The sequence below is a fragment of the Artibeus jamaicensis genome, unplaced genomic scaffold (genome assembly GCF_021234435.1).
Source record: "Artibeus jamaicensis isolate MK-2021 breed Jamaican fruit bat unplaced genomic scaffold, CSHL_Jam_final contig_469, whole genome shotgun sequence".
Lineage (NCBI taxonomy): Eukaryota > Metazoa > Chordata > Mammalia > Chiroptera > Phyllostomidae > Artibeus > Artibeus jamaicensis.
Genome location: NW_026521847.1, coordinates 2,062,211 through 2,089,453, shown reverse-complemented (window position 1 = coordinate 2,089,453; position 27,243 = coordinate 2,062,211).

Genomic DNA, 27,243 nt, shown 5'->3' with positions numbered 1-27,243 from the left:
CAGGTTTATAGAAGCAAGAAAGCAGAGCTGCTGAGAAAGCAGGGCTGCTGATAGGGTCTTCCAATGTTCTTTTGTTCTTCTTAGTTACTTAGTTGCTCACCCCTCCTTATCTTAGTGGCTCAGCAAAGGGACCGTGTCCTTCTGACTTGTCTGGGCTTGTCTAAGCAGGTCTCCTGGTACAGTAAAACATATTCTAGACCAGCTTTTTACTATGTGAGCATTGGCCATGTACTTGGTACCAGGTGACTCTTCCAACACCAGTTTGTGTCCTGGGAATATCCCTTCCATCTTTCTGAGGCTCGGTTTGATTATATACAAAATGCATATTAGAAAGCAAATGCATTATTTTGGTAGGATCAATTCTATCAGCCATGGCAAGTGTTTACCTAGTACCTGGTCTTGCAGTATATACTGCTTGACCTGCTGTGAGCTTCCATCTAAATAAATTTGAGTCACCCATGAAAAGTTATCTGCCTTCTTCCTCACTGGCTTGTAGACCTTGAGAATTTGAAAAATAAGTAGAATTCAATTTGTCAAGGAATTTGAGATAGTTTCCACCTGGTCTTGATTTTTGTCCTTTCTGTGGCCAAATTAAAGATCTCTCGGGGGAGTAGTTAAGTGTAATACCCACTGAGATAATTCGTACTATTTTGGATGAACTTCAACTTTCAACTTTGTATGATATGTCTGGTATATTGTGACAGTTCAAGGCCTGACAGGTACATGAAATTTGGGCATACAGAAGAATTTTCACAAAAATGTAGGAATGTCTGACATGCCTTTATTTAAGGGTGGGCGACCCACACATACTGCAAGTTGAGTGTTCTTCTGCCTGTCCCGGCATGTCACCTGTCCCCTTTGCTCGGCACCCCAGCTTAGCACCCAGCGTGGCCCACTGCATGTCTCTCATCACCCAGCATGGCACCAAGAGGGATCCCCTACTCCCTTAAATACTAGATTATAGACAAAGCCAGCAAGTTGCCAACAAAATTGTGCCACAGAGCTTCATATTATGCATGTGAATCCACTTAAGGCTATGGGAATGGTTTATTGGACCTGGTTTCAAAGCTATGAGAACAATATTTGTCAGGCTCATTCTCAAGTTTATAAAAAACTGCTTCCCTTAGTTGCCCAGACACCTGGGTGAGGAAGCCAGGCTGCCTCCATTTACCCTACATCTGGCATAAGTTAAAACATAAGGAGACTTAACTATGCCTGACATCAGTTGGAAAGCAGGGAATATAGGCAGGAATGGAGTTAGCTGGAAGGCAAACAGTGATGGGTGGATCTAGAATGATCTGTGAAGCAAGGTACAGTGGGGTGCTAATTTGTATTGGAAGGCAGGGAGATGCGGGTAAGAGAGAAGCAAGGCTGGCATCAGTTGAAAATATGGAAGATGTGGGTGAGGCTGGTATCCGTTTAAGTTTATCTTTGAATATGATGTAAGAGAGTGTCCAGTTTCTGTTGAATATGTTTATTTTGTTTTTCCAGGATGAGCTCTTGAAAAGTCAGTCAACTCTGCAGTGCACATCTTTACCTTCTCTGTCATACCTTAGTTGTTCATGTAAGTGAGGATTTAATCCTGGGCACTCTATGCTATTCTGTTGTTTTAAGTGTCTGTTTTGTGCCAATACCATTCTGTTGTGATTACTGTAGCTCTATAGTACAGTTTGAGAACATGGAGAGAGATCTCTATAGCTTTGTTCTTTCTTCTCGAAACATATTTTCTTTTTAAGGTATTTGTTGTTCCATATAACTTTTAAGATTTTCATTTCCGAGAAGAATGTGAGTAGTAGTTTGCTAGGATTTCAGTTGAACCAATTAATTGCTTTGGGACATATTGTAATGATAACAATTTAATCTTTTCAATATATAGGTACGGTTTATCCTTCCATTTTTTGTGTGTTATTTTCAATTTCTTTCTTCAAAGTCCTATAAAGCTGACAGTACAGGTCTTTCACCTCTTTGTTGGTGTCAACTCAGAGGCATTTATTTCTTTTCAAGCAGTCGTAAATGGAATTACTTTCTTTACCTCTTCTTTCTGTGTTTATTATTGTATATGAATGTGACACATTTCTGAACACTTCGCATTTTGTTTCTTACTGCATTATTTTATTAATTTGATTAATTTTGTTCACTTTTTAAAGAAAATCTATATAGACAATCATATCATCTGCAAATAGTGACAGTTTTAATTCTTTTTTTATTTCAATGTATTTTATTAATTTTTCTCCTCTGAGTGCTAGTTGAATTATTCCAATTCTATTTCAAATAATAGTCATGAAACTGGACATTCTTCACTTGTTTTTGATATTGAAGAGTACACTTTCATTATTTCACAGTTGAGTACATAGTTGTGAGGTTGTCATCTATACTCTTTGTCAAGCTGAGATTGTTTCCTTCTAGAAGTGTACTTTGAATTATTTTTATCAGTAATGCATATTGTATTCTATTGCTTTTCCTGTATCTCTTGAATATTCATATGATTCTTTTTAATGTGTTGAATGACATCAATTGTTTCCTGGATGTTGAGGTATTCTTGCATCGTTAGTATAATTCACACTTGATAAGGGTGTATAATCATTTTCATATATGATTCAGTTTAGTTTGGTATATTTTGTTGAGAATTTCAGCATGTATCTTTATCAGCAGTACAGGCCTATAAGTGTGTTTTTTGCAGTCTCTTCATTAGTTTGGGTATCAAAGTCATGTTGGCCTCATAAAGTAAATTTGTAAGTGGACTTCATCAATGTATGGATTAGTTGAGAAGGATATGTACTAATCATTTTTTAAATATTTGTTAGAATTCCCCTTAAATCTATCTGGGTCTGGGCCTTTCTTTTTGGGTGCTTTAATTACTGATTCGAATATATTGCTACTAATTGATTTGTTCAGATAATGTGATTTGTCATGATTTAGCCTTCAAAGAGAGTATGATTTTATGATTTAAAACATTTCCATTTCATTAAGTGGTCAAATTTGTTGTATATAATTGTTGATGGTATTGTTTAAAAATTCTTTGTTGTTTTTTTTGTATTGTTGATTGTCGTTTCTCTTTTTTCTGATAGTATTCATTTTTTATTTCTGTCTTTACTGCTTGCTGGGTCTTATTAAAGGCTTTTCAAACTTATTGACCATTTCAAAGATGGAGCCAGTACTTTTATTAGTATTTACATTGTTTCTCTATGTTCTTTATTATGGCACTGATCTTGTTTTATTTTTACTGCAACTTGGTTTTTGGTTTTTTAATTATTTTTCTAATGTATTTATAAAGTCAAAGATTTTATTGAAATTTTTCTGCTCGTTAGTTAGAGCTGTATAGTTACACTCTCCTCTTATAAGAGCTTCTGAAAAATCCAGGTTTTCTAAGACCATATTTGCATTTTTACTTGTCTGAGTGCAGTTCTTGGTTTTCTGTTTCTTTTACTTTTTAAAAAGATTTTATTTCTTTGTTTGTTTGTTTGTTTGTTGTAGACAGGGGAAATGGAGAGAGACAGACAGGGAGAGAAACATCAATGTGTGGTTACATTCCCACATGCCCCATAACAGGGATCTGGCCTGCAACCCAGGAATGTGCCCTGATTGGGAATCGAGGCAGCAACCCTTTGGTTTGCAGGCCAGCATTTAACCCACTGAGCCACAGCAGCCAAGGCCATTTGCTTTAATTTTTCATGAAGTGTTTGGTAGTATGTTGATTAATTTCCAAATATATTTTTGTTTTTGTTTTCTGTCCTATTTTTAATTTCCAGTTTCTTACAATTGTGGCTAGAAAATATAGTTAATATAGCCCTGGCTGGTGTGCCTCAAGTGGATTGAGCACCTGCTTGTGAGCAAAAGGGTCACCAGTTTGATTCCCTGTCAGGGCACATAAATGGTTTGCAGGCCAGGCCCCCAGTTGGGGGTACAAGAGAGGAAACCACACACTGATGTTTCTCTCGCTCTCTTTCTACTTCCCTTGTGCTCTCTTTAAAAAAATAAATGAATAAAATCTTTTTAAAAAGAAAAACTAAATTTGGTTAATAAAACTTTAAAATTTTAAATTTACTGAGTGTTGTTTTTGTCTCCTAGTACAAGATCTATCTTGGAAAGTTTTCCCTGTGAATAAGAGAAAAACTGTGTACCCTGCAGTTTTAGAGGCAAGGGTCTAGATATACCTATCAAGAAAAACTGTCTTGCAGTTAGTCTAATTTTATTTTTACAATCGTCTGAAACACAGTGTTTTAAAATAAGGTTATTGTTCTTTAATCATCTCTTACCACATTTAATTATCAAAAGTACCCTCTGAAGTAAATACCTTTTTACCTCAGCATTACAGATGAGGAAAGTAAAAGGCATTTTAGCTACTTTAAATTCCCAACACCATTAACAGCATTTCCAATTTTTCATCCAGGAACTGTCTGTTTCCCCAGCCATCCATATCATGTAATGATAGAGTAAGGACATTTGAATAGATTGGTAAGATGGATGGAAAAGAGAATTAGGTGGCTCTTTCAAGGGGCTCTTAGCAGTATTTGTACAGCTGACTCTGTGGTTATGAAGTTCACAGAGTCTAGGTGCAGGTTGTCTATATGGCATAGGATGAAGAAGATACACTTGATCATGCAAAGGCATTAGAACAAGGCCAGCAGTTGAAGTGGAAAAAAAGTAACAAAGTGGCAACAAGTTTAGAAAGGGGTTGGACCAAATCCAGGGTACTTCCAGGCCCTTCTCAGCCATAAAGCCATTGTCTCCTCCCCAGGGCATGTACTAAAAAAATAGGATGCACTTTCTCTAGACTCAAAGATCGCTAACCTATATCTATTGTCTTGTGATCCTTCACTCAAGTCCACATTTGAAAAATGCCTCCAGATAAAAAGAATTCTAAGATAATACCACATATGACATATGTGGAAGAGACATCGAGTAATGTGTAGTTTGACTGCCTGATCCTCTGACCAAAGCAGATCAATTGTTGTGTCTGCTTTTTCTTACTGAGTTATGGTAAGTGAGTCAGGGTGGACTGCTTGAATGAAGCATATCAGATACAGAGTTGAATGAGTGAACTGTATCCAAAACACCACCAAATATCTGAGTGGACGTGGGGATTTTCTGCTGCCCCCAGTAATCCCTAAACAAGCCACACCAAAACAAAAAACCCAGACTAGATAAATGGCATTTAAAACTCCTTGGCAGTTTGCTTTCCAGGTGTTTATTTCAAACTTTGGATGGCCACGGGCTAGTGAAGGTGGAAGCAGAAGGCCTTTTATGACGTAGTCGAAATTTATGAAGATCAACGAGCATGGCAGTTCCAGCAATATATTCTGCAAAACAAACTACCAGGTGAACACCAGCCATGGGTGATCCGATATATCCATCTAAATTCATATGAAATATATTTTCTAACAACTACTTTCACAGAAGCAAACTGAGGTTCAGAGAGATCAGGGGTTAGCCCCAAGACAAAATCTAGAAATGGGCAGAGTGGCCATGTGACATGGAGTTGGCTAGTGCTCACCTAGTGAAAGACTGGTCCAGCTTATTTGGGGTGCTGTTGAATATCAGAAAGGAAAAAAGGTAGGTAGTCATGTAAATGATGGTCCTACATGTGAAGTTTAGTACTATGGATACTACAGGAACTTCAAACACTATGACTTCTGGAGAGCCTTCAATGTGCAACCTCATCCAGGGACAAACTGATGTCATCCTGACAATAAATGACACAGAAAGGGACATAATGTCAGCCACATTACATTTAACAAGCAGAAGAATAAACTTCCAGAGGCCACCCAGGAACACTCAGCACTTCAGAGATGATTTTGCAGGGACCAGTGTGCACAGCATGAATAAACTCTAAGCTATAAATGTACCATTTGAGTTTAATGTGAGAAAAATTATTCAATTATTGTTTTCAATGCATTTTGTTAGCTAAGGAACAACTGGCCACCCTTTATGGTTAGTCTGTATTAAGAGCATTGTCTCAGTGAGTCTGAAACCAACAACCTGATTATAGAAATAAGAATGTGAGATAACTGTATTTGAACAAAGATAAAAAATAAAATAAAATAAAGGAATAAATAAAGAGGGCAATAATATAAAAGAAAGGCTAAGAGATTATTAGGGGAAAAAAAAAGAAAAGAGAGGCATATAGATCTCGAATTGTCCATCGCATGCTTACAGCCAGAAATACAAACCCACTAAAGTCTGGGTAAACCACATTTTGTTTAACCTCTGAACCTTCTTCTACCTGTGAAATGGAGCAAAATATCTAGAAAAGCCTTTCCTTTCCAATCTGGTGACAGTGTGTAGGAACCACACACATAATGAGAAAGTTCTTCATGTCAAAGGAAGATACTGATTGCTTTTTGGTTTACTTTACTTTAAACTAAATTTTGACACTCCTGTTATGGAGATTCCAAATTTATAAAAGTGGCAAATACTTCATTATTTCAGGAAGAGATATATCACATTCCAACAAAGAATCTGTATGATGACTTGGGATGGAAGAAATCTATTTTGCTGGTAAACCAGTTTACAGGTGCCTCAGAGTATCATGAAAGAAGTGCTCATCAGTAACCATAGAAAAACACATCTGAGGACTGGGACACAAGGGTGGTTTCCATAGAAAGGAATGATCAATTCACAGTCAGGCTGTTTGTAGTGAAGCAGCTAAAATCAGAGAGAGATAATGACAATGTGACATCTATACACCATTCATTTTGGAATCAGGCTATAAGTATTTTCTATATGAAATATATATATTTCACCCACCTATCTTTCTATCCACATCCCCATTTCTGAGTGAATCTATTGAGACAAAGTGTTGTATGACACCAACCTTCCTATGTTTAACCATTGTTTACATGACTACTTACCTGCTCACTTGTCTGGCATAACACCAAACAACATATTCCAGACCTGCTTTTCAAGAAAGTGGGCACTAGGTCATCCCCTTGGCTCAAGGTGACTCTGCCAACATCTATTTTGTGTCATGGGAGTACCCCCTCCTCTCTAAGAGACTCTGTTTGTATCCCTGAAAAATGGGTGCCATAAAATAAACCTTGTGTAATTTTAGATGGAATAAATAGATCACTCATGTCATGTTTTCTCCTGATGTTGGTTCCTTTAGAATATGCAGCTGGTCCAGCTGTGGTTGTTGTGTTTCATGAGTTTCTACTTTCCATAAAAATCACTTACATTTTTCCACACTGACCTGTGGCCATTATGAGTTTTAAAAAGTACATAAAAAGCAACCTTCAAAGAGCCTGTGATGCCATTTATGGGGTCCTGGTTTGTGTTTTTGGGTGGCCAGATTAGGCATTCATGCAGGTAGCAAAAATCCCAAGGCCTGCTCTGATTTTTCATATGATTTTGAATACACTTCATTCATGTAACTATATACTATACACCTGCTAATGCAGACACATTCTGAGACAACTTGCAATGCTAGTGAAAGATGCAGAACAAAATCTGTTAATTTCAGTTTTAGTAGAGAGTCAGACAGTCATAGAAGACATTATTTGAAATCTCTTTGCCATAGGTCACTTATGGTATTTTCATAGCCTTTGTTGAAGCTGGTGGCATTATTCAAATGGTGACTAGAAGGATGGATCAGGATGGATCACAGGACCATATACAAAGGGAGTGAATTTTGTGTGCAGAAGAAAGACCTCATGTTTTTACAGAGCATAGGTTTAATTCAAGAGCATTAGTTTGTGGGTTAGAAAGGCCTGGCCAAATACTGGATTTGCTCCAAGTCCATACTAATTTGTGTCTTCTATTTGTTCTCCCTGCAGGTTATGACCCCTCTCTGGTGTTTATCACCATTACCTACACCAACATTGTTTGGTGCAAAAAAAAAGGACAATGGGGCCCAGACCCTATAGAGTCAAGTTCCACAGAGTCACTTGCACTAACCACATTAGAATCACTGGCAAGAAAGCCCATTTCTTTTTCCAGGTTTATCCAAACACTCTTTGAGGTTTTTCTACACTTATAGAGCATATGAAGAGCTAAAAAGATACATAGTTCCCAGTTAAAAAATTTGGAATTGCCAGAGATAGGTAGTCATTTTTTTAAAGTTTTTTATTTATTTACTCTTAGAAAAATGGAAAAGGAAGGAGAGAGAGAGAAACATCAATGTGTGGTTGCCTCTCACACGCCCCCCGACTGGACACCCAGCCTGCAACCCAAGCATGTGCCCTAATTGGGAATAGAACCAGAGACCCTTTAATTCACAGGGCCATGTTCAATCCGCTGAGTTACACCATCCAGGGCAGGTGGTCATTTTAATGTACAAAAGTTACCTTTTTTTATCATAAATACTGAGATTAAAATGGACTTGACTAAAAATGTCCTTGTGGTAATCAATGTGGAATGAAATTTTTTAAGAGCAGTAATTTTAATTTATAATACTCCATGTTAATAAATTAATTATAAGTAATGGCCTTAAATACCACATAAAAACACTTGGCATCATAGATATTTATAAAGGATTTTATTGCCCTGGTCGGTGTGGCTCAGTGGGTTGAGCATCAGCCTGTGAACCAAATAGTCTCTGGCACATGCCTGGGTTGCATGCCAGGTCCCCTTTTGGAATCACCTGAGAGGCAACCGATCAGTGTTTTTCTCACACATTTATGTTGCTCTCCCTCACTTTCTTTCTCCCTCCCTTCCCCTTTTTCTAAAAGTAAATATATAAAATCTTTTTTTTATGATTTTATCAGTGATTTACTATGTGAATCCCTGTGGAAGTTTTATTGGAAAAAATTTAAAAAAAAACACTTCAAAACACCTGGTATTTGACTTTTAATATAACAGCTTTTAATTTGCATTTCTCTAATGATTAGTGACATTGAGAATCTTTTCATAAGTTTGTTAACCATTTATGCCCTCTTTGTAGAAGTGTCTATTCAGGTTCTTTTTCTCCTTTTTTTTTTTTAATTGGATTGCTTGTGTCCTGGTGTTGAGTTTTCTACATTATTTCTAAATTTTGGATATCAAACCCTTGTCAGATATATTGGCAAATTCCACTATTTCCCTTTTCCAACCACATTGATGTGATCATGGGCCAATCTGCACAGTCACCTCATGCACACCCAGTCACTGAGGGAATAGGAGATAAACATGAGTGAGAGCAAATCTCACTGGCCTTCCTACCTCCCCCAGAGGCATCACATTTCTCTGAGAGACTAAATTTTTCTCATCAGAGCCTCTGGTGGTCCCTTATACATCCACCTGTTCTCACTTCTTTGGTGGATTCTGTGCCCAAACAGGATGAGAATAAGTTCAAATTGCCATCTGGCTTTTACTTGGTCCACACCCTCATGCCACGCAATGAAGTGATCCCAGGGGACAGAACATGTGAGGTTGGAGATCAAAGCACAGTAGCAGGGAAGAGTTATACAAGGATTGCCCCCAAATGTGGTCCTAGTACCTTCTCACTACTTTACACCCAAAGCCACAGGGACAATGCCTGTATACACTCCCTCCAGTCTGTCACAGTGCATGAGAGGCATTGTGGTGTAAGAGCAAGCACTGGGAGTTGGTTACCCCAGGCCTAGAGGAACTAGGCCACTGGCCATATGCTTCATTTTCGCTGCTGTGTGGTTTTAGGCAGATCACTTGCTGTACATATACATTACTTTTTTTTTATTTTATTAAAATTTTATAAAATTTTCAAAACCAATGTAATGGTTTTGAGAGAGAAATGTAGAAGGAAAATGAGAAACATCAATTTGTTGTTCCATTTATTTAGGCATTCTGGGTTCAATTTTTGTATGCCCTGACTGTGGGTAGAAGGCACTTACAAATCCTGCAACCTTAATGTATAGAAGTGATGCTATAACCAACTGAGCTACCTAGACAGGGCCAGATCAATTGGTTTTCAAGTTTCCTGGAACGCTTCATCATTTACTGACCTTATTTCAGATGCACATAATCCACACATTGCTCTCATGTTGTTGTTGTTATGGTAAGTAATGCTGAAATCCACAACCAACCAACATTGTACCAATGTTCCCTACATCCATCCGCTTACTGTCTTTGGGTTTTGTTGTGGTATATGCAGAGACAGATTTCTATTTAACTTTTATGTGGCCTGGTTTATGGTTCTTTGCTGGTATGGCTTTCAGTTTCATTTGTATGTCTTAGACAGAGCCCCTACCTGTTCTGGATATGATACATGTACGGTGGTGTAGGGGAAACCAAAGACAACAAAGAAAAAACGTGAGGAGAAATCAGGAGGAAAAGAGACCTTATAATTTGTGCAGTGAGTGCTAGAAGAGGTTTCTTTGAGATGTAGACTTAGAAATCTCTAGGGGATTTTAGTTTTTAGGAGTTCCATAGGAGGATTTTTTACTTGACTTCATTCTACTTTTCTTTAAAATCTGTACGGTTTTATCAATCAATGTGTCCCAAATAAATTCAATATTTAAAAGAGGAAAAAGTAAAAGAAACACCAGAAAAAAGGTGCTTCTGTTGTTGTCCCGTGAATACTCACCTCCCTTAGGTTTTACACTCCCTGGGCACAAACATTTTCCTCCATCCTCCTGGGAGCCCAGGAATGGCTGGTGTCTCACTGGGAAGTTTGAGCCTGCATGCATCAGACTTCAGGGAAATTTTTGGAATCCCTGATGCCTTGTGGGTCCTCTGTTCTGGCTGCTGCCACCTGAGAGCCAGTGATTTTCCAAGTCCTCCTTCCGCTGCTTTGGTCACAACATGCCAGCCTGGAACTCCCAGGTGGATGCCCCACCACCTGCCATGGGCTGAGAGAAGGGATCCCAGGTGTTTGGGGATGATATCAACCTGCAAGGAAGACAATCAGGTTTCCTCCAGCTGATTTTCACACCACTTGCCGGGCACCACCTGTCAGCTGCTTTTATGATTATTTCTTCCAGAGCCTCGAAGGAGGTAATTCGGCCATGGTAGAGGGTGACTTCAAGGGCACCTGTGGCACTGAGGCCGTCTCGCAGGCAGTGTGGGATGTCAGCACTCAGCCTCTTCTCTGGAGATTGGACAGGCAGGACTATTGAGGGAGCAACTCACCGCGTCTCTAAGTATACCTGGAAGGGTTGACCAGCACTGGCCCATGCTGCCCTTTCTCCCGTGGGGACCCAAAGACCAAACTGTGATGCTGCCTGGGAACAGCAGAGGTTGGTGGGTGGAGGCTGCTCCAGAGGTGCCCACTGTCACTGGGTGTATGGGGTGGATGGGCAAGGTGGCACACACCCAGCTGTCTTCACTCCTGGGCTGCTTCCCTTCATTGGCAGTGCCTCTGAAATTTTTCTAAGTCCTGATCTGCAGATGTGAAGAGACAGGCTACCCTCTGCCTATGTGGGTTCCAGCCGCTGTCTACCTGGCCTGTGCGCATGTGCACCTGGGTGCTGATCACCAAAGGAGACTTTCTTGCTGAGTCAGTTTCCAGAGGGGAGGAGGGTCATGGGCCCTGCCTGGAGGCCCTCAGAGGGCAAGACTTTTTGGACATGGGTATGCCCGCCTGAGTCCCAGCTATTGAATTAGATTTTTCTACACTGTTTTCTTCAAAGTCCCCATTTCAGGGAGTGTGGTGGGCTGTTCTGCAGGTGAGGAAGGCCTAGCACTGTTCTTGTCTTGCCTGCTGCCTCTTCTGCTTCTTCCTATTCCTGCATCCGTCAGTGATGATCAGCAGAGCATGTGTCCACATCAGGGATTCCAGCGCTACACACCCATGGCTTGGCTTAACAAGACATGTCTCTGGCTGCCTGGATGACTGTTTCCATGGGTGCTGAGGTTGACAAATTGATCTGGCCTGGACCTAGACTGGTGGGCACAGTGCCTGGGTCGACCAGCTGACTGGTCGGTCCCATACTTGGCAACTTACTCATGTAAAGATTCTGCACAAGGGCAGGTTAAGCTTTTGCCAGCTGGAGGGGGAAGGAAGGCAGAGGCATAAATGTTATGTAACACTTTTTATGTTTTTTTTAAACATGGCTCGGTATACAACAGCTAGTTACTTGCAGGTGTACAATACAGTGATTCGACATTTACCTTGCCTATAGTGCAATCAGCCCACAATATCTGTTCAGTTGTCTCCATGCAAACTTATGATGAAGTTATAAAAGTTATACCTCTCTTTTTTTTAAAAATAAAACACATGACCATGTATCATCCCATCATTGAAAAGACTGGCATTTCTCTTACTGTCTATCTTTCATGGATGTTTCACAGTGGCATTTGCTACTAAAAAACTAAGTGACCCCAGGCAAGTTCTCTGCCCACAGAGGGTACCCAGTTGACCCTTCTCTTTGAGGAAATTTCTAAATTGGCCCTGGAACCGGTTGCCATGGGTGGGAGCCCTGTGTGACTTTTCCAGGTTCACCAAATGGCCTTGCGTTGACACTAGAAGCATAAAGGAGGTGTCATTTCTTGACATGGTGAACATCCCAGTCCCAGGGGTACTGGAACAGAAAAGGAAGGAAGAGGACAGCGAGGAAACAAAAGAAAAGGAGGAGGGAGGAAGAGAGAGAATCAAGTTTGAAAAGCCTCCTTCTGCTGCCGTGATACTACAGGAGGCCTAGCTGCTGAGTGGCTGACCATGCTTTCAACCCGGAGGGCTCAGTACGGAGCCTAGTAGTTGGCCCCCAGCAGACTGGTGGTCACTTTTATAGCTTCCAGAGGAAAAAGGTCGACCACATGGCAGGTCTGAGAGTGGTAGGAGATGCGAAGGGCTGAGGATGGAGACAAGCAGGGACAAGGCATAGGGAATGAGGGGAGACTGGTGCACACAATGTACAGTGGAGAGCAGAAGGCAGTTTAGAGGTTCATGGTAGGTATTTGTAACAGCCATTGCTGTTGTTTTCATTTATACATATCATTTAGAAATAACACATAGAAGTAACTCAAATATAAATTTCTTTCATGTACATGTGAAAGGCACATGAGTATCACTGAAAAAAGTGCATATCAAAAACCACTGTGATAGAAATGAACAACCTGGACACAAGAGTGGTTTAAATCTACAAGAATAATAAAGCCAAAGTCAGGCTGGATGCAAGAAATTAGCCACCATCAAAGAGGGGTAATGACCTTGTCACAAATACGTATCTTTTCCTCAGCTAACAAAATGCTTTGAAGGAAATATTTGAATAATACACCCAACTAATTCATCTCAAATTGTAGTTTTCTGAGTCAGATTATTTTTTAGCTCTGGCCTTCCTGTCTCTCAAAAACTGGACATTTCAGGGTGAGCACCAGATATCGGTTCTTTTGGTGGTTTCTTGTGGTGTTACTTAAGTTCCTGTCTTATTTCTCTTGGTGTGGAGACCACATCAACTTGTTTAGATGAGGCTTGCATTTGGAAGGACCTTCAGAAAACCTAAAACCAAAGCTTCCTGTGGTGTCTATAATACCATCTTCACCTGCAGAACCACTGTTTCCATGACTACCTACCTATTCACTTCTCTGACATTCAACACCATTTGAAATATCTTGTACAGAATGGTTACTTAGTTAGCACTGTTTCTGCTCCTCAGCACAAGGTGACACAGCCCACCTCCATCTTCTGTCTTTGAAATATCCCCTCATCTCTCTGAGATTCATTTTGATTCTCTAGACAAGTTGATGGTAGAAAATAAACCTGGAATGGATTTTGTAAATTGAATTGAATTAGCCATGGCAGGTGCTTCTCTAGGCCTTGGCCTGTAAAATACACTGCTTGACATGCTGTGCCTGTTCATCTTGTGAATTTTCTTTCCCCTATGTCAAGCCTTCTTATTTTTCACTGCCCTGTGGTCATTGTTATTTTGGAGAAGCTCATGGAAACAAACCTGTCAAAAAGTTGGTGGTGCCATGTATCTGGCCCTGGTTTTTGTTTTTGGTGTGACAGGTTAGAGGTCTCTGGCAGCAACAGAGAAACACCAGGCCCACTCGGAGTACTTGGAGTGATTTTGGATGGAGTTCATTCATGTACCTAGTATTCAAAACACCTGCTACCTGTGTTACTTTCTGTAACACGTAGCATAACTCAATAAAAGATGCCTAAAACTAAGACTCAAGCCTAAAACTAAGTTTTAGTCAGAGGGTCAGACAGTTACATTAGAAATTATTCGAAGTCACTTTTCTGGTTGCAGATGTCATTTTTATACTCTTCTCTGCATCTGGACACATTTAATAAATTATGGCCTGAATGACAAATCATAGGACCTTAAAATGTGTGTAACCTTTGTTGTCAGTAGAAAGGCCTCATATTTACAAAAGCTTGGTTTGGAGTTCTTGGTGAGTAGGACGTGGCAGAAACTTAAATGTAACCCAATCCAGTCTTAAAGTGTGGACCTTCTATTCCCCTGCAACAAAACCGTCTGCCCTGTCTCGGTGGCCTTCACCCTCAAATTCACTGTCACCGACCTATGCAATACAGAGGTCATGAGGCCAGACTCTGTGGAAGATCTACTGCTTGAAATCAGTTGTAAAAATCTGGTGAAAACACATGACAAAAGCTCCGCATTTTTTCAACTTTCTCTCCCCCTCATTGAATTTTCCTTCTAAACTTTATGATGATGTGGATTGATAAGGAACAGTTTCAGGTCAAATCTGGAATTGCCACAAATAAGTGGTGGGACATGAAAGTAGCCAACTTGCCTTCTGGATTCTTTATCAGTGATATAACTTGGTAATGTCAGTGATGTAACTTTGAGAGTTACAAAGCAATTACCCCACAGCATTACTTTTCTAGTTAGGTCTGGGAAAAGTATTTTTATCTTACAGTATTGTGTTTTAAAGATTAATAAGAACACACTGGCCTTAACTATCATGGTAGATCATTTTGCCTTGACAGACATTTTTAGAACACTTTACCCAAAAACTGCGCTTGAACATTTTTCCTAGTACACATGGAATATATTCAAAATAGATGACTTACAAAGCAACAAAACAAGACTCAAAAAATTCTAAAAATTTGAAATTATATCAATATTGTTTTCTGAACACATTGGTAACTAAAATTCAAGTATAGGTGAAATAAACAAAGAACAAAAAATATGAGATAATTATAAACCATGCTTCTAGAAAACTAATTCATCAAAGAAGAGAAAAATTTTAAGAAACCAACACATTCTTGAGAAAAATTAAAAGAAAAAAACCTTTCTAAACCTGACATGCATCATAAATAGTTACTTTAAAAAACTTTACCAGAGACATAAGATGGCGGCAGGTAAGTGAGAGTGGAGCCCAGTTCTCCCTGTGCCCAGCTGGAACACCCAGCTCATCATCTGAGGAACAGAATGAACAGCCAATGGAATCCAAGCTTATATGAAGTTTGGAGGCCAAAAATTGCAGAGAACGTTGAAAAACAGACAGGAGGAGATTGTGCTGGGACAGTAAGGTCCCTGGGTTCTGTGCAGGGACAAGGCTGGTGTGGCCTCCTGCCCCAGCACCTGCTGCAGGATACGGGAGGTGAGTTAGATCACCAGCTCCCTCCCCTACCAGAACAAGGTCAGCCTTGCACCAGCAGGGACCTGGATGCTCCAAGTCACTGGGGGGAATAGATTTGAAGTGGGAGACACGCAGAGGCTGTACACATCTGATAGGACTGTGGACACTGGCACCAGAGAAACTGAGGTGCCAGGCGACACCTGAAGAAAGGGAGGACTTGGACCATGTAGGACCCTGACTGGGATATCCTCCGAACTGGTTAGAAAGTGGGGCTGTCTGAAAAGTTGTGTACTTGTTAAGAACAGTGGGCAGCTTCTTTGTAAGGAACTGTCCAGCAGCAGCTGGCTTGCCCGAGGGTGATTTCAGCTACATTGCACCTGGAGACTGAGTGCCTGAGTGTGGAATCACGCTGCCCAGCTTGTCTCATGCTGTGCGCAGCTAAGTGACTGATTTGAGTCTGGAAGCTCAGGAAGGACCTGGGTCAGAGCTCAAGAAACTCTGAGTATTGTGGCCCAGACCTGGTCCCCATCCTCTCAAAACCAAAGGAAGGGAGAAAAGTGAAGCTCAGCCCCCCTCTTCCTGTGGCACCTAGGAAGACCAGCAGAACTCACTGAACAGGTTTAGAGTCAGCAGGAGGCTTATTAATTTTTTTCTTTTTAGTTCCTCTCTTTATTCCATTTTTTTCCTTTCCCAGGTGGGACAATAAGACATGGAGTTATGAAGTTTCCAGAGAGAGATCGAAAGGGGGAACACAAGGCTTACCCCAAAAAGACACTGAGACAAATGTCACTTTGCTGTCTCTAGAGCTGACATTTTATTGTTTATGCATACTATTATTTTTTCACTATCTTTACCAGTTTTATTAGTATTTTTAAATTTTTTCTTCCTTATGTTTAGTTTTCCTCCTTTCATTTCTCTGCTTAACTGCATTGTTTGACTGGTTTTCCTTATTCTCTCTTTACTGTATTTTAATTTCCCTTCTTTCATGTCACCTGCATTCCAATAACACACAACTCTCAATTGGGCACTTTCTATTCTGGTTATCCAAGTCATATATTTATTGTCATATTATTGTTGTTCCAGTAGTATTGTAAATGATTGTTGTTCCATACAATTGTACGTACTACACAGCAACCCTCCCTGATCTTAGCCCATTTCACTTTAATTCTGAGCATTATAATTGTGGTGGTTAACTATTCTCTCTCACACTCTGCCTACTGTCTATCCTTTAATCTCACTATATCTCATTGTTTAACCTTGCAGAGGAGCTCTATTTTCTGAATTCAGCTCCCAATCCTCCTCCCCTCTAACAAAAGTCTTATCTCTCTTTCACCTTTCATAAGAAGGGGCTAGTTGGGTGAAATATCACAGTTAATGCTATACTTACCCAAAGAAACCCCTCTCTCTTATCTACTTGCTGGTACTTTAAATCTCATAAAATACTCTCCTGCTGTCTTAATCCACTTTGCCTAACCCTGCCAGTGATCACATGCAAACATCAGTATACCCACTGGAGGAGAGAAACCACCAACAAAGGAACCACCAAAAGGTAAAAACCCAAGTACAACAGGAGAGCTCACACAAACAGAAGAAAGGGCAAACCTAGAGCATCCACACAAGGAGAGCAAAGAGACCACACCACTGAACCACATAGAATTCCTACCATACATGTTTACCCTACAAAGACAGCTAGCAAAGGAAAATATTAGGAAGTGCAGAAAGAAAACAAAAAGAGTCACCTAAATTGGGGAGACAAAAAAAAAAAAAAAAGAACATGCAATCAAAAGGAATGGAAGACTCCTCACTGAAAGAGCTAAATGAAATGGAGACAAACAATCAGATATACAATTCAAAATAATGGTTATAAAGATGCTCGAGGAACTCACAGACAACCACAAGGAACTGAGTGACCACTACAACAGTATGAAAAAGGAAACAGAAACTATAAACAAACACCAGGAAGAAAGGAACAATAAAATCGTGGAAACAAAAAACACACTAGAAGGATTTACAAGCAGGCTAGATGAAGCAGAGGATCAAATCGGCAAGCTGGAGGACAAGGTAGAAAAACAGCTAGAAAGACCTAGAAAAGGAAGAGACTCAGAAAGAACAAACAGGTGAGAAGAGAGCTGCAAGACAATATGAAACATAACAATATCCATATAATGGGGATACAAGAAGGAGAAGAAAAAGAGCAAGGGATAGAAAACCTGTTTGAAAAAGTAATGATGGAAAACTTCCCTAATATAGTGAGAGAGAAATTTACACAAATCCAGAAAACACAAAGAGTCCCACTCCAGAGGTACCCAAAGAGGCCCACTTCAAGTGGCAAAATTCCGAGACAAAGAGAGAATCTTTCAGGCAGCAAGGAAGAAACAGGAAGTAACATACAAGGGACCCCAATTAAGGCTTACAGCTGACTTCTCAATGGAAACACTCCAAGACTGAAGAGAATGTTCAAAATAATGAAAACCAGAAGCCTGCAACCAAGATTACTGTACCCAGCAAGGCTCTCAATTAAAATGGAAAAACAAATAAGGAGCTTTCCAGACTAAAGAAGGCTCAAAGAACACACCTCCACCAAACCAGCTCTGCAAGAGATGCTAAAGGCACTGCTTTAATAAAAGGAAGGAAAAGAATGGGAAAGAGAGGAACAGAGGTACAAAAAATAGGTACAATGAAAGAGTACCTATGAATAATTAATTACCTTAAATGTAAATACATTATTAAATGCTCCAATCAAAAGACATAAAATAGATTAATGGATCAGAAATCATGACCCACACATATGCTGCCTACAACAGATCCACCTCAGAACAAAAGATCATCACAGACAGAAAGTGAAGGGCTAGGAACAGATATTCCAAGCAACAGGGAGGGGAAAAAAAGCTGGGGTAGCAATACTCATATGAGACAAAATAGACTTCAAAAAAAGAGCCATAAATAGAGACCCAGAAGGTCACCTCATAATACTCAAGGAAAGAACCCATGAAGAAGACATCTACATTGTAAGTATATATGCACCCAAAATAGAAGCATCCAAATATACGAAGAAAATCTTGGAGGACGTCAAGAAAGATATTGACAGCAACACAATTATAGTAAGGATTTCAACACCTCGCTGTCAAAAATGGGCAGATCTTCCAAACAAAATACCAGCAAAGGTATTGGGACACTGAACAATGTCCTAGATCAAATGAACTTAACTGACATATATAGCCTTTTATAGCAAGGAAGCAAAATACACTTTACAACTCCACATGGACCTCTTTTGCTGATAGCTCACATGATCGAACACAAAACAAGTCTCAAGGAATTCAAGAAAATTGAAATCATATCAAGCATTTTCTCTGATCACAAGGGACTGATACTGGAAACCTACCTCAAGGAAAAAACTCAAAAATACTCAGGGTCAAGGAGATTGAATAGCATGAATGGGCCAAGAATGGGATTGAAAAATAAGTCAAAAATTATCTGGAAACAAATGAAATGAACTCACTACAACCAAAAACTTAGGGACACAGCAAAGCAAGACCTGGGAGGGAAGTTCCTAACTCTACAGGCCTACCTAAAAAAGATAGAAATGTTTAAAATAAACAATGTAACCTTATACCTACAAGAGCTCCTAGAACAAGAACTAAGGCAGCCCAGGAGAAGGAAGGAAGAAAATAACCAAGACCAGAGTAGAATTAAACAACCTGGAGACTAAAAGCACAATTCTAAAGATCAATGAATCCAGGAGCTGGTTCTTTGACAAGATAAACAAAATTGACAAGCCTTTAAGCAGACTCCTCAGGAAAAAAAGAGAGAAGACCCAAATAAACAAAATTAGAAATGAAAGAGGAGAGATTACAACTGATACCACAGAAATACAAAGGATTGTAAGAAATTTCTACAAAGAACTATATGCCAAAAAATGTCAAGACGTAGGTGAAATGGACAAATTTCTAGAAATATAATATTCCAAATATGAATGAAGAAGAAGCAGAAAGCCTGAATAGAAAAACGGCAGCAGATGAAATTGAAGCAGTAATCAAAAAATTCCCAAGAGACAAAAGCCCTGGACTGGACAGTTTCACAGAAGAATTCTCCAAAATATTTAAGGAAGAGCTAACCCCTATCCTTCAAAGACTATTCCAAAAAATCCAAAATGGTGGGAGACTACCAAACTCTTTTTATGAAGCCAGCACCATCCTAATCCCAAAACCAGATAAGCACACCACAAAAATAAACAAACAAAAAAAACTTTAGGCCAATATTGCTGTTGGACACAGATGCTACAATCCTCTAGAAAATATTGGAAAACTGCATCCAGCAATACATTAAAAAGATCATACACCATGACTAAGTTGGATTTATCCCAGGGATTCAAGGATGCTACAATATTTGCAAATCAATAAACATAACACATCACATAACAAAAGCAAAGACAAAAATCACATAATCCTATTAATAGGTGCAGAAAAAGCACTTGATATGGCACAGCACCCATTTATGATTAAAACACTCAGCAAAGTGGAAATAGAGGTAGCATTCCTCAACATAATAAAGGCCATATATGAGAGACCTACAGCCAACATCATGCTCAATGGGAAAAACAAAAAATGTTCCCACTAAGATCAGGAAGAAGACAAGGTTGTCCACTTTCACCACTTCTATTCAACATAGTATTGAAAGCCCTGGCCACAGCAATCAGATAAGAGGAGGGAATAAAAGGCAAAGGGGGAAGGAAACTATCATTTTCTGTACATGACATGATAGTGTAAATAGAAAACCCTTAGATTCCACCAAAACCCTGCTTGAACTAAGAAGTGAATTGGGCAAAACAGCAGGATAAAAAGTTAATAATCAGAAATCAAATGCATTTTTGTATACTAACAATGAAGTATCAGAAACAGAAATTAGGGGAAAAAATCCCATTTGTTATAGCAACCAGAAAAATAAAACACCTAGGAATAAACCTAAACATGGAGGTAAAAGATCTGTCTTGAGAAAACTACACAACACAGAAGATAGAAATAAAGGAAGACACAAGCAAATGGAAACATATTACCATGTTCATGGATTGGAAGAATTGACATAATCAAAATGTCCATACTACCCAAAGGAATTTACAGATTCAATGCAATACCTATTAAAGTACCAATGGCATATTTCACAGATATAGAACAAACACTTCAAAGATTTATATGGAACCATAAATGACCCTCAATAGCTGCAGCAATTTTGAGAAAGAACAAAGCAGAAGGGATCAAAATGCCTGATATCAAAGTGTGTTATGAGGCCACTGTAATTAAAATAGCCTGGTACTGGCATTAGAACAGAAATATGAACCGATGGAACAGAACGGAGACCCCAGAAATAAACCCAAGTCTCTACTGTCAATTAATATTCCACAAAGTGAGCAGCAACATAAAATGGTGTAAAAATAGCCTCTCCAACAAATGGTGTTGGGAGAGCTGTACAGCTACACGCAGAAAAGATGACACTTGATCACCAACTTACAGCATACACAAAAATAAAGTCAAGGTGGATAAATGATTTAAATATTACTTGTGGCACCAAAAATCTCCTTCGGAATAACATAGGTGGGAAAACCTCAGATATTCTATATAACAACATTTTCACTGATATGTCCCATAGAGCAAGGGACATAAAGGAAAGAATAAACCGATGGGATCTCATCAAAATAAATAGCTTCTGCACAGCTAAAGAAAACAGTATTAAAATAAAGAAGAAAACCAACCATATGGGAAAACATATTTGCCAATGATACCTCAGACAAGGGTTTAATCTCCAAAATATATAAAGAGCTCACATGACTCCACTCTCAGAAGACAAGCAACCCAATCAAAAAAAAAATGGGCAAAGGACTTGAACAAACACTTCTCTAAGGAGGACATGCAGAGGGTCCAGAGACATATGAAAAAATGCTCAATATCACTAGCCATCAGAGACATGCAAATTAAAACCGCAATGGGATACCATTTCACACTGGTGAGAATTGCCATCATAAACAAAGTAACAAACAAGTGCAGGAGAGGTTGTGGGGAAAGGGGATCCCTAGTGCACTGTTGGTAGGATTGCAGCCTGGTACAACCACTATGGAAAACAGTATGGAATTTTCTCAGAAAAATAAAAATGAATCTTCCTTTTGACCCAGCAATTCCACTGCTAGGATTATATCCTAAGAACCCCGAAACACCAATCCAAAAGAACCTATGCACCCCAATATTCATAGCAGTACAATTTATAGTAGCCAAGTTCTGGAAGTAATGTAGGTGCCTACCAGTAAATGAATGGATCAAAAACGATGGTACATTTACACAATGGAATTTTATGCACCAGGAAGAAAGAAGGGGCTCCTACCCTTTTCAATAGCTTGGATGGAACTGAAGAGCATTATGCAAAGTGAAATAAGCCAGGTGGTGAAAGACAAATATCACATGATCTCACCTTTCACAGTAACCTAATCAAGAAAATAAACTAACAAACAAAATATAACCAAAGCCATTTAAATTGAGAACAGAGTGACAGTGACCAGATGGGAGAGGGGAAGGGGTAATGAATGAAAGGGTAAAGGGTTTACAGGAACAATTATAAAGGACACATAGACAATAACAAGAGGGGATGGAAACGGGAAGGAGGTGGGGAGGGTTGCAGTGGTAGGGACGGGTGGGGGAAAAGGCACAAAACTGTACCTGAACAATAATTAAAAAAAAATTTAACACTATAGGAGGACTTCTGCCAAGATGGAGGCATAGGTGGAGACGTTGTGCTTTCTCACACAACCAAGTTTAGACACAACTAAATATTAGCAACAGAAAACACAGCCAGAACACAGAAAATTGAACTTTTCAGAAGTCTGTTAACAAATTCTTCAGCCTGACCGGTAAGAGGGGCGAAACCAGTAGCTGGCGGAGCAGGGGAGCACAGGAAAACTCGGTCAGACGGACTCAGGAGCGCAAAATCCAGGCTCAGGTTTGGACCTAGTGAGAGACCCAGCGAGCGAGCGACCTCGGGGAAACAGCGAGGGAGCAGGGCTGCGGGTTGACCGTGGTTGCGCATTCGTGTGTGGATAGACAAGCGAGGGAGTGGGCGATTGGACGGGACCCAGCGGGACCCTGTGGCCAGCGGCAGCGGGGTGCGCCACCATTTCCCCGCTCTGACCCCACCTCCACATACAGTGTCACAACCCAGCGACCTGGGAGTCCAAGGCTCCGGTCCTTATACTTAATGTGTGTGAACAGACCAAAAAAGGCTCAAGAAGATCTCAAAGCCCCAGAGCCTATAAATCTAAGCAATGAAGAAATAGCAAAACTCTCAGACGCACAGTTTAAAACACTGGTGATCAGGAGCCTCACAGAACTGGTTGCTTATAGCAACAAATTAGAGGAACATATGAAGGCAAAACTAATTGAAATGAATGGAATTGCACAGGAAACCAATAGTGATGAAAAGGAAACTGGGACTTAAATCAATGGAGTGGACCAGAAGAAAGCAAATAATGGCCAAACAGAAAAGAGTGAAGAAGCAAGAATTCAAAGAAATGAGGAGAGTCTTAGGAACCTCCAGGACATCTTTAACATCCGAATTATAGGGGCACCAGAAGGGGGAAAGGAACAGCCACCAGTGGAAAACTTATTTGAACAAATAATAAAGGAGAATTTCCCCAATCTGGCAAAGGAAATAGACTAACAGGAAATCCAGGAAGCTCAGAGAGTCCCAAAGAAGTTGGACCCAAGAAGGAACACACCAAGGCACATCATCATTATATTAGCCAAGATTAAAATGAAGGAGAGAATCCTAAAAGCAGCAAGAGATAAGGGGACAGTCACCTACAAAGGACTTCCCATCAGACTGTCAGCAGATTTCTCAAAAGAGACCTTCCAGGCCTCCTTCCAGGCCACCTTCCAGGTGTTCAAGTACAGTTTTCTGCCCTATATGCCCATTCCAGCCCACACTCCTGGCCACTCCACCTCCCTCCCATCTCCACCCCCCTTGTCATTGTCCAAGTATCCTTTATACTACTTCCTTCAAACCCTTCCCCTCTTCCCCTGAAATTCCCTTCACTCTCCCCTCTGGTCACTGTCAGCCTCCTCTAGTCTTTGGTTGTATTTTGCTTGTTTGTTTATTTTGTTGATTAGATCCCCATTAAAAGTGAGATCACATGGTATTTGTCTTTCACCACCTGGCTAACTTCACTCAGCATAATGCTTTCCAGTTCCATCCATGCTGCTGCAAAGGGTAGGAGCTCCTTCTTTCTTTCTGCTGCATACAATTCCATTGTGTAAATGTACCATAGTTTTTGGATCCATTCATCTACTGATTGGCACCTAGGTTGCTTCCAATTCTTGGCTATTGTAAACTGGGCTGCTACGAACATTAGGGTGCATAGGTTCTTTTGGATTGGTGTTCTGGGGTTCTTAGGATATAATCCTAGCAGTGGAATTGCTGGGTCAAAAGGCACTTCCGTTTTTAGATTTCTGAGGAAATTCCATACTGTGTTCCATTGTGGTTGTACCAGTCTACAATCCCACCAACAGTGCACTAGGGTCCCCTTTTCTCCACAACCTCTCCAACACTTGTTTGTTGCTTTGTTTGTGATGGCCATTCTGACTGGTGTGAAGTGGTATCTCATTGGGGCTTTAATTTGCATATCTCCAATAGCTAGTGATACTGAGCATCTTTTCATATGTGTCTACGTCCTCTGTATGTTCTCCTTGGAGAAGTGTCTGTTCAAGTCCTTTGCCCACTTTTTAATTGGATTGCTTGTCTTCTTAGGGTGGAGTTGTGTAAGTTCTTTATATATTTTGGAGATTAAACCCTTGTCTGAGGTATCACTGGCAAATATGTTTTCCCATATGGTTAGTTTTCTTTTTATTTTAATACTGTTTTCTTTAGCCATGCAGAAGCTATTTATTTTGATGAGATCCCATTTGTTTATTCTTTCCTTTATGTCCTTTGCTTTAGGGGACATATCAGTGAAAATGTTGCTGCATAGAATATGTGAGGTTTTCCTGCCTATGTTCTTCTCTAGGACTTTAATGGTGTCATGGCTTATATTTAAATCTTTTATGCACCATGAATTTATTTTTGTGTATGGTGTAAGTTGGTGCTTGATTGCCTTTTTTTTTTTTACACATAGCTGTCCAGTTCTCCCAAGACCATTTGTTGAAGAGACTATCTTTACTTCATTTTATGTTGCTGCCCCCTTTGTCGAATATTAATTGACAGTAGAGACTTGGGTCTATTTCTTGGCTCTCTGTTCTGTTCCATTGGTCTATGTGCCTGTTTTTATGCTGGCAACAGGCTGTTTCGATTAAAGTGGCCTTGTAATACAGTTTGATGTCAGGTATCGTGATCCCTCTGACTTTGTTTTTCTTTCTCAAAATTGCAGCAGCTCTTTGGGGTCATTTATGGTTCCATATATATTTTTGAAGTGTTTGTTCTATGTCTGTAAAATATGCCATTGGTACTGTAATAGGTATTGCATTGAATCTGTAAATTGCTACGGGTAGTAGGGACATTTTGATGATGTTAATTCTCCTGATCCATGAACACGGTATTATGTTTCCCTTTTTTTGTGTCTTTCTTAATTTCTTTCTTCAGTGTTGTGTAGTTTTTTGCATACAGGTCTTCTACCTCCTCAGATTTATTCCTATGTATTTTATTTTTCTTGTTGCCATATCAAATGTGATTTCTTTCTTGATTTCTGCTCCTGCTTTTTCATTGTTGGTATACAAAAATGCCTTTCATTTCTGCATATTGACTTTGTATCCTGCTGTTTTGCCAAATCATGTATTAGGTCAAGCAGTTTTTTGGTGGAGTTTATTAGATTTTCTATGTACACTATCATGTCATCTGCAAAAAATGACAGGTTTGTTTCCTTCTTTCCAATTTGGATGCCGTGTATTTCTTCTTCTTGTCTGACTGCAGTGGCTAAAACTTCCAATACTATATTAAATAGAAGTGGTAGAAGTGGACAATCTTGTCTTGTTCCTAATCTTAGTGGAAAAGATTTTAGTTTTTGCTCATTGAGTATGATGCTGTCTGTAGGTCTCTCATATAGGACCTTAATTATGTTGAGGAATTCTCCCTCTATTCCCTCTTTGCTGAGTGTTTTTATCATACATAGGTGCTGTACTTTATCAAATGTTTTTTCCATATCTATTGGTGTGATCATGTGATGTTTGTCTTTGCTTTTGTTTATATGGTGTATTACATTTACTGATTTGTGAATGTTGAACCATCCTTGCATCCCTGGGATGAATCCCACTTGGTTATGTTGTGTGATTTTTTTTAATGTATCATGGGATGTAATACATTATTGCCTGAAGATTTGTCAATATATTTTTTGAGGATTTTATTGTCTACGTTTACCATGGATATTGGCCCGAAGTTTTCTTTCTTTGTGTGGCTTTACCTGGTTTTGGGATTAGGATGATGCTGGCTTCATAAAAAAAGTTTGGTAGTCTTCCACCATTGTGGATTTTTTTGAACAGTCTATGAAGGATAGGGGGCAGGTCTTCCTTAAGTGTTTTGGAGAATTCTCCTGTGAAACCATCTGGTCCAGAGATTTTGTGTGTCGGAAGTTTTTTGAGTACTGCCTCAGTTTCATCTGCTGTTATTGTTCTGTTCAGGCTTTCTGCTTTTTCTTCATTGAGTTTTGGAAGATTATATTTTTCTAGAAATGTTTTCATTTAACCTAGGTTTTCAAATTTCTTGGCATACAATTCTTCATAGTAATTTCTTACAATCCTTTGTATTTCTGTGGTAGCAGTTGTAGTCTTTCCTCTCTCACGTCTAATTGTGTTTTTTGGGGTCCTCTCTGCTTTTTCTTGATGAGTCTGCTTAAAGGCTTGTTGATTTTGTTTATCTTGTCAAAGAGTCAGCTCCTGGATTCAGTGATCCTTGGAATCCTGCTTTTTGTTTCTGTCATTTATTCTGCTCTGATCTTGTTTATTTCCTTCCTGCTACTTGCTCTGGGCTGTCTTTGTTGTTGTTCCCTGAGTTCTTGTAGATGTAGGGTTAGGTTGTGTGTTTGGAATGTTTCTATCTTTTTTCTATAGGGCTGTAGCTCTATGAACTTTCCTCTAAGGAATCCCTTTGCTGTGTCCCATCATTTTTGGATTGTCTTGAGTTCATTTTCATTTGCTTCTAGAAACTTTTTGATGTCTTCCCTAACTTCATTCTTCACCCACTCACTGTTTAATAGCATGCTATTCAATCTCCAGGATTTTGTGTCTTTTAGGTTTTTTCCTTGGGGTTGGTTTCTAGTTTCAGTCCCTTGTGGTCAGAGAAGATGCTTGGTATGATTTCAATTTTCTTGAATTTGTTGAGGCTTGTTTTGTGTCCTTTCATGTGTTCTATTTTTGAAAATATTTTATGTGCATTTGAAAAGAATGTGTACTTAGTTTCTCTGGATTGAAAGGCTCTTTATGTACATCAATAAATCCATTTCATCCAGGGCACTATTCAATGCCACAATATTTTTCTTGATATTTTGTTTGGAAGATCTGGCCATTTTTGACAGTGAGTTGTTCAAATCCCCTACTGTAATTGTGTTGCTGTCAATATCTTTCTTGAAATTCTCCAAGATTTTCTTTATGTATTTGAGTGCTCCTACATTGGTTGCATATATATTTACAATGTTTATGTCTTTTTGGTTGATTCTTCCCTTGAGTATTATGAAGTGACCTTCTGGCTCTCTCTTTATGGCTTTTCTTTTTGAAGCCTATTTTGTCTGATATGAGTTTTGCTACCCCAGCTCTCCTTTTCTGTCCATTTCCTTGAAAAAATTGTTTCCAGCCCTTCAATTTTGGTCTGTGTAGGTTTTGTCTTGACGTGGGTCTCTTG